Below are 7,931 nucleotides of genomic sequence, written 5' to 3' on the forward strand. Positions count from 1 at the left end.
AGCAGTTAATAACATTAATAAGCAATTCATAATGATATTTTTCCCCATCTATTCTGCATTTCCTTTCCTTCTTAATTTTTCTATCTCAGCCTCTGACTCATAATCAGAGTCGTCATCATCATCATCATCATTTCATCATAAAAAAAATGGTAAAAACTGTGACATTAAACGCCATATTACTGAGCAGACGAAATGCCATTTATCATTTCTTTCCCTCTCTTAAACCTCTCACTGATCCAGCTTATGGCTAATCCGGGTAATCTCTGCTTCCCATCCCCGTCCATTGCGTCCGACTTCGTCCGTTCCTTCATTCGTGGGTAATTCGTGGATGACAGAATTTTCGTCGTGGCTGAGTGAGTGATGCTGCGTTTGGATCCCGTTTGTTAGGTACCTGTATATTTTACCCCAGGGCTACTGCTACTCACCAGTTCACCCAGGTGTGAATGGAAATTGATGCTTGCTAGGTACCTGTATATTACCCCAGGGATACACTTCTTGCTAGTTCACTCGTGTTCAATTGGTTAGTACTAGCATCTGCTAGTGTCCAGAAAAATAAAAAGGGTGTGGGGGTTGCTACCTCATTCTGCGCGTGTACACAATAATGTGAAAGTTTCGTGCACAAGGGGATTCATCCCAGGTGCAGTATTTAATAATATAATATATATATATATATTATATATGTGTATATTATCTATATATATATATATATATATATATATATAATAATATATATAATAATATAAACATATATGCAACTATGACCATCGAATTTACCATATATGAAAAAAATCCCCTTGCGTGTAACATGCCGTATGCATTAGCAACATTAGGTTGGAGGGGGAAAAAAGAAAAAAAAAAAGCTCGTCATGAACACAATTCCATTTACAGATGGAATACCGAATGCCATATTATGAAATTTATTTTTTTTATTCACATGTCATATGCAACATTCGCATGCCAGGCCTCCGTCCGCGAATATGCAACAGTATACTGAACGTTGACACAAAAAAATTTGACAAATTAGTGGCCTGGCGTTTTCGCGGTGGTAAAGACAAATTTGACAGGGGCAGATGTTGCGCCGCGCGCGCGGCGCCCGTGGTGGTGGTAGGGGCTGGGAGGCAGGGTGGGGGGGTTATGGGGGGAGACTACTAGGTGGACGTGATGGGGTATAATGATGATGATGGTGATGATTGGGGGACGTGTGTTGGTGCCGTCGTGATAGTGAGCGGAGTTTTTTTTTTATTAATTTTTTTTATTTGCTGATTTCTGGAAGTTGTAGACGGTGAAAGTTGGTTATGCATTACTCTTATTTCTTCTTAAAGCTTTAGAAAGAAATGGGAATGATTATTAGGGCAAAAAAATGGTGAATAATGCAAATACAATGTTTATTGTAAAAGTTGATTTGAGAATTTTATTTTTTTGTCTCAGGGAAAGAAAATATAAATAATAAAATTTTTTTTTTTTTTTTTTTTTTTGTTTTAATTTTGTTATGCATAATGAATAAATTATAAGGGTACCAGGATTATTGATAATTAAAATACAAAGAAAATACAATGCTTATGTAAAATTTGACTTTTATTTATTTATTTATTTATTTATAATCTCAGCCAATTTATGACCGTGAAAGATTATTTAGGGGTAAAAGCAGAACAGTAATTTTTGCATGAAAGATATATCCTCTGGTATTTTTGGAAAGTCAAAGGAGTAATGATTAAGGTCGTATAATAATGAACGTGTTTTTTTCTTATTTTTAATTTCTGTATTTTTTTCGCGTTTAATGTTAGTGAAACACTAGAGGTATAATAAGAGTGATATATCCTCTGCTGTTTTTGAAAAGAAAAAAATAATGATGATTTTAAAAACGACTATTTTAAAAGTGTATTTAAATCAGAGAAAATGATGAACGTAATATTAATAGACATGATCATAATGTAGAAATTATATTTCCTAACATAATGCCAGAATAGCAACAATGATAATGGCTTAAGTCACAAAACACTGAATATTGAAAAAATTAAATTTCATACGTTAGTTAAGGGGGAAAAAAAATAATGAGAGATATTAGACCAGCTGAGACTGAAGATATTTTATTCCATGAATAGGTTGTAAAAACAGATAAGATCAGTGAGACGAATATTATTTCAGTTAATTGTGAACTATTTTCCGTTCACTAATTTTTTAGAGGATGATTTGCAAATAATAAGAGGAAATCGTCTGTGAAATGAGTTTTAAATTAAGTATTAAGAGAAAGTAATGGTATGAATAATATAGCAGTAGATAGTAGAAGGAATGATGTAACTGAAAAAATGCAAGGTAAATAAGTGAGAATAATTAAGTTGAAATACGAGGATGATAGAGAATTTCAGTTGAAGTGGGAATATATGAACATACGAGTTATGGGGCATCACGACAAAATAGACAATGAGTTATGGGTTAGTTTTGATAGAATAGAAAGAAATATTTGTGAAAAATAACAAATACAGCGGATTTAGACGTAAAAATATCGTAAATTAAGACTAAAAGATGCTAAAAAAAATATTACACTGGAAATAGTTGAGGGAAAAGAACAAATACATTAGATTCAAATATAATTTTCCTCGTAGATTAAAACTGAATGATGCTAAAAAATATTGCAGTCCAGCTATATTACTGATCAAAATGCAAAGTAAGTTCAGTTCCCGCTTATCTTTCTTATCTTTAATATCCTTTAGCTGAATCTAAGCTTATCATCTCTCTCTCTCTCTCTCTCTCTCTCTCTCTCTCTCTCTCTCTCTCTCTCTCTCTCTCGTCGGTGTCTGTTTGTGCTTGGACAGCTTCCAGACTACACGAATCGGGGCCAAGTTTGGACTCTCTCTCTCTCTCTCTCTCTCTCTCTCTCTCTCTCTCTCTCTCTCTCTTTTTTTTTTATTGTTTTTTTTTTTTGCCAGAATTCCAACATGTTCCGTTCCTAGGAAATTTACTACAAAAACGGTGATCATTTGCATAAAGGAAATCCCTTAATGTTGTTGTTATTGCTTTTATTTTGTTTAATTACCGTTGTATTTTATAGCTGTTATTATTATTATTATTTTTTTTTTTTTTTTTTTTTTTTTGTTTTGCTCTATCACAGTCCTCCAATTCGACTGGGTGGTATTTATAGTGTGGGGTTCCGGGTTGCATCCTGCCCTCCTTAGGAGTCCATCACTCTTACTATGTGTGCCGTTTCTAGGATCACACTCTTCTGCATGAGTCCTGGAGCTACTTCAGCCCTCTAGTTTTTTCTAGATTCCTTTTCAGGGATCTTGGGATCGTCCCTAGTGCTCCTATGATTATGGGTACGATTTCCACTGGCATATCCCATATCCTTCTTATTTCTATTTTCAGATCTTGATACTTATCCATTTTTCCCTCTCTTTCTCTTCAACTCTGGTGTCCCATGGTATTGCGACATCAATGAGTGATACTTTCTTCTTGACCTTGTCAATCAACGTCACGTCTGGTCTGTTTGCACGTATCACCCTATCCGTTCTGATACCATAGTCCCAGAGGATCTTTGCTGTCGTTTTCTATCACTCCTTCAGGTTGGTGCTCGTACCACTTATTACTGCAAGGTAGCTGATGTTTCTTGCACAGGCTCCAGTGGAGGGCTTTTGCTACTGAATCATGCCTCTTTTTGTACTGGTTCTGTGCAAGTGCCGGGCATTCACTTGCTATGTGGTTTTATGGTTTCACTTTTCGTATTGCACTTCCTACATATGGGAGAGATGTTATTTCCGTCTATCGTACTTTGAACATATCTGGTTCTTAGGGCCTGATCTTGTGCCGCTGTTATCATTCCTTCAGTTTCCTTCTTTAGCTCTCCCCTCTGTAGCCATTGCCATTGTCATCGCTGGCTAGTTCTTTAGTCTGTCTCATGTATTGTCCGTGCATTGGTTTGTTGTGCCAGTCCTCTGTTCTTTCTGTCTTTCTCCTGTCTCTGTATATTTCTGGGTCTTCGTCTGCTTTTATTAGTCCTTCTTCCCATGCACTCTTTAGCCACTCGTCTTCACTGGTTTTCAGATATTGCCCCAGTGCTCTGTTTTCGATGTTGACGCAGTCCTCTATACTTAGTAGTCCTCTCCCTCCTTCCTTTCGTGTTATGTATAGTCTGTCCGTATTTGCTCTGGTGTAGTGCTTTGTGTATTGTCATATGTTTCCTGGTTTTCTGATCTATGCTGGCGGAGTTCTGCCTTCGTCCATTCCACTATTCCTGCGCTGTATCTGATTACTGGCACTGCCCATGTGTTTATGGCTTTTTATCATATTTCCGGCGTTGAGTTTTGACTTGAGTATCGCCTTGAGTCTCTGCATATATTCTTTCCTGATCGTGTCCTTCATCTCTTGGTGTTTTTATATCTCCTCCTTCCATTATTCCCAGGTATTTGTATCCTGTCTCATTATTATTATTATTATTATTATTATTATTATTATTATTATTATTATTATTATTATTATTATTATGAAATTTGTGATACTTCTCAAGGACATTTTATCCATTATTTGCATTTTATATTTTTATTATTGTGGATGAATTAAAGTACTGACTCCATGCGGTTGGAGCAATCTTAGTTGGTTCTTAAATCCAGCCTATCGGACTCTGAATTCCCTAGGAATGATATGGAATACCAAATTTAGGCCAAAGGCCAAGCGCTGCGACCCATGAGGTGATTCAGGGCTGATATGGAAACAGAGTAAAAAAGTTTTGAAAGGTGTAACAGGAGGAAAACCTCAAAGCAGTTGCACTGTGGAGCGATTGTTAGATGAGGGTTGAGGACAGTGAGATTGAAGAAATGTAATATGAACGGAGGTACAGTAATATGAATGGAAAGTGGTTGCAGCTAGAAGCCGCAGGGACGCTGCAAAGAACCTTAAGTAATGCCTACAGTGTATAGTTGTCCGTTAGAATGTTAGATCAGCTGCTTACGTTGCCAGATGTTGGATAATTTAGCCTAGGCAATACGTTTGGTAAGAATTGCATATATTCTTATAATATCTGTCTGTGTTGCCTGATGATACAGTAGATGATTATAGACAGAGGACATTGGCGTTTTGATTATCAGCCGCTCACACGAACGAGCATTCAAACGCGCTCGCGTGCGCATGTGTAACGATCAGAAGGATCGAAAGTTACTATGTCATGTCCACGCGTCTGAAATTGGTTGGAATCGGCGGGAATCCTCCATGACGTGTTAGCTTCCAGTATATTGTGATGAGATTATATTGCAACGCAGGAATAATAGCTGCAATTTTTAAGTCTTCAAATGAATATCGACATTAGGGCCCAGAGTTGATGTGACAACGCCACATATATCTGGACCACTTTCGAGAATATCAGTGATTTTGTCGTGTATATCATTTGTGTAAGTGGTGTCTTGAGGTCTGACCTCATCACAGCCCAGTGCCTCCTTGACCCGACCTCCGTTGACCTTATGGAAGAAGTGACCTAACTCAGCACAGACTTCGTTCGAGTATGAAGCATGATTTTGACGACTGGCTTTGAAATGCTTTGTATTTCTTCGACAAAGTTGAGGTCTTACTTAGATTTACGCTGGTTTTATTGCCGGTAATTCTTGTCATTGTGTCTTCATTTGGTCGAATTTCGTGCAGAATGTCAAAGAATAATTACAAGGAGAGAAAAATTAAGTGTCATTACTTCTCCGTTTAATCAGATTCCACGAAACCGGGAAAGAGAAAAAATGAAATATTGTAATCAATAACGCTCGTTCTCAAGAAGTAATTTGGCTGTAGATGTATACATGTGTCATTCCCATTTTGTGAGAACTGTCTGGACGTTCAAAGAATAATCATTTGATATATTAGGGGGAAATGAGATTTTCTCACAGAAATAATTTGACGGGCGATATACGCGGGCCATTTATACCTTGCAAGAAATGTCACAGGTTCCAGGAAAAATTTATTTTCCACCGCCCTTCCTCCTTTTCATTATCTTAAAATGTGTAAAATATTCTTAGAAATATGCAGTCGTGGTTTTACTTTTTCATTATCTTAAAATATCTTTGAAAAAATGCATTCAGGGGTTTATCTTTTCATTATTTTAAAAGTGTCCGTTTAAGGTTTTGAAATGTCCTAAGAAGTTCAAAATCGATTTATTTTTTCCTTTTAAAAAGTGAAGAATTACCGTCATTAATTTTGCTATTGTTATTTATGTTGTTGTTGTTTTTTTGAATATTTATTTAATGATTTTTTATATTAATGTCATTGTCATCCAGACATAATTATTGCAGGAAGTAGTTTAAAATATCATCACATTCAAAGTATCTTTTACACTTATTGCAGTGGAAGGAAGATATTGGAAAATATAGTGTCATTAATATAGTCTTCAGTCTAAAGCGCCTTTGCGTTACCCTTAATAAGCTTATTATCTCTCTCTCTCTCTCTCTCTCTCTCTCTCTCTCTCTCTCTCTCTCTCTCTCCTGTTTTTAGATCCGCATTGGTCATCATCAACACAGTTTAAGAATCTTTATAATAACCTTCTGAATTAGTTATTGAATCCATGGGTCCATACTAGCAATTTTACCATTATACACTTTACCAAACTTGGGGCCGCCATGAGAAAGGGTCCTTTGCTGGCATAAAGCCACCACAAACTAAAACCACGATGTCTCCTCGGATGGACTAACAAGTCTTTGAGACATCCTAATCCTTGTAGCTCCTTGTAACCTCAGAATTCTTATTTGATCGCAGGTGGAGCTTCGTTTAGAATCGCATATTCTTCTGATGCTTGTGTATGCGTATTTATGTATCTATGTGTGTGTGTATGTATGTGTGAATGTTTGTGTGTTTGTTTGTGTATATGTATGTTTGTGTGTTTTTACGGTAAAGTCCTCACGTACTCCTCCAACTCAAGCCACAAACTACACACGCCTCTGGGTGCCTATGAGTGTATGTATCTATATGCATGAGCGTTTGTGTATGTTTGTTTATGTGCAGACCTCAGGACACTCCTCCGACTCGAGCTACGAACTAGACACGCCTTCGGGGGTGCGTCATGTAAATTTGGGAGTTACGAGACTCTGCGGTTGATCTTGAATTCAGCTCGTCCTCATCAATCATAAGGTGCCACTGAAAGGGTCATCGACCCCCCCCCCCCCCCCCCCCCCCCCCCCCCACCCCCCCCCCCCCCCCCCATTTCTTCTTTCAGTAATTCAACCCCTTTTGTACCGGCATGAATATTCAGCGGTTGTTGATGGGGAACACGATTGAGGTGTAAAATGCTAAGCAAAAGATTTTATTTGGTTTCAGGGAAATATTTGCTTTTAAAATGGGCTAAATAAGTTTGATGTTCTCTTGATTTGAAGTTAGTGTGTTCAGCATCGGTTTGTGAACAGTAATATATATATAGTATATATACATATATATATATATATATATATGGTATATATATATATATACATATACTATATATACATATACTATATATACATATATATCTATATATATATATATATATATATATATATATATCTAATATAATATAATATAATATAATATATAATATAATATAATATATATACTATCGTATGTACAAGGTATCCATAAAGTCCCAGTACCATTCTGGTCAATAAACACTTGGTACTGGGCCTTTATGGACACCCTAGAGTGTATCACTTAAAAGACGTCTATATCTCTTCGATAGAGGCAAGCTACCGCTGGTAGATTAAAAGGTACCGAACGGAGACCACATGTGTTCATCACTCACTGCACGCCACTTAGTAGTTCGTTTCCGTAACAGCTGTGGAACACATTAATAGGAAGATAGTCTCGAGAATCCCGCTTCCTCTTTGCCCTAAAATGTCGGGAAACAGATCCGATCAAAAGTTTATGCAGCCTTGGTTCTTGGAGAGAAGTTAGAGGGTTCGTAGCCTTGGTTCTTGGAGAGAAGTTAAGAGTGT

Source organism: Macrobrachium nipponense, chromosome 36, assembly GCF_015104395.2.
Source record: "Macrobrachium nipponense isolate FS-2020 chromosome 36, ASM1510439v2, whole genome shotgun sequence".
Lineage (NCBI taxonomy): Eukaryota > Metazoa > Arthropoda > Malacostraca > Decapoda > Palaemonidae > Macrobrachium > Macrobrachium nipponense.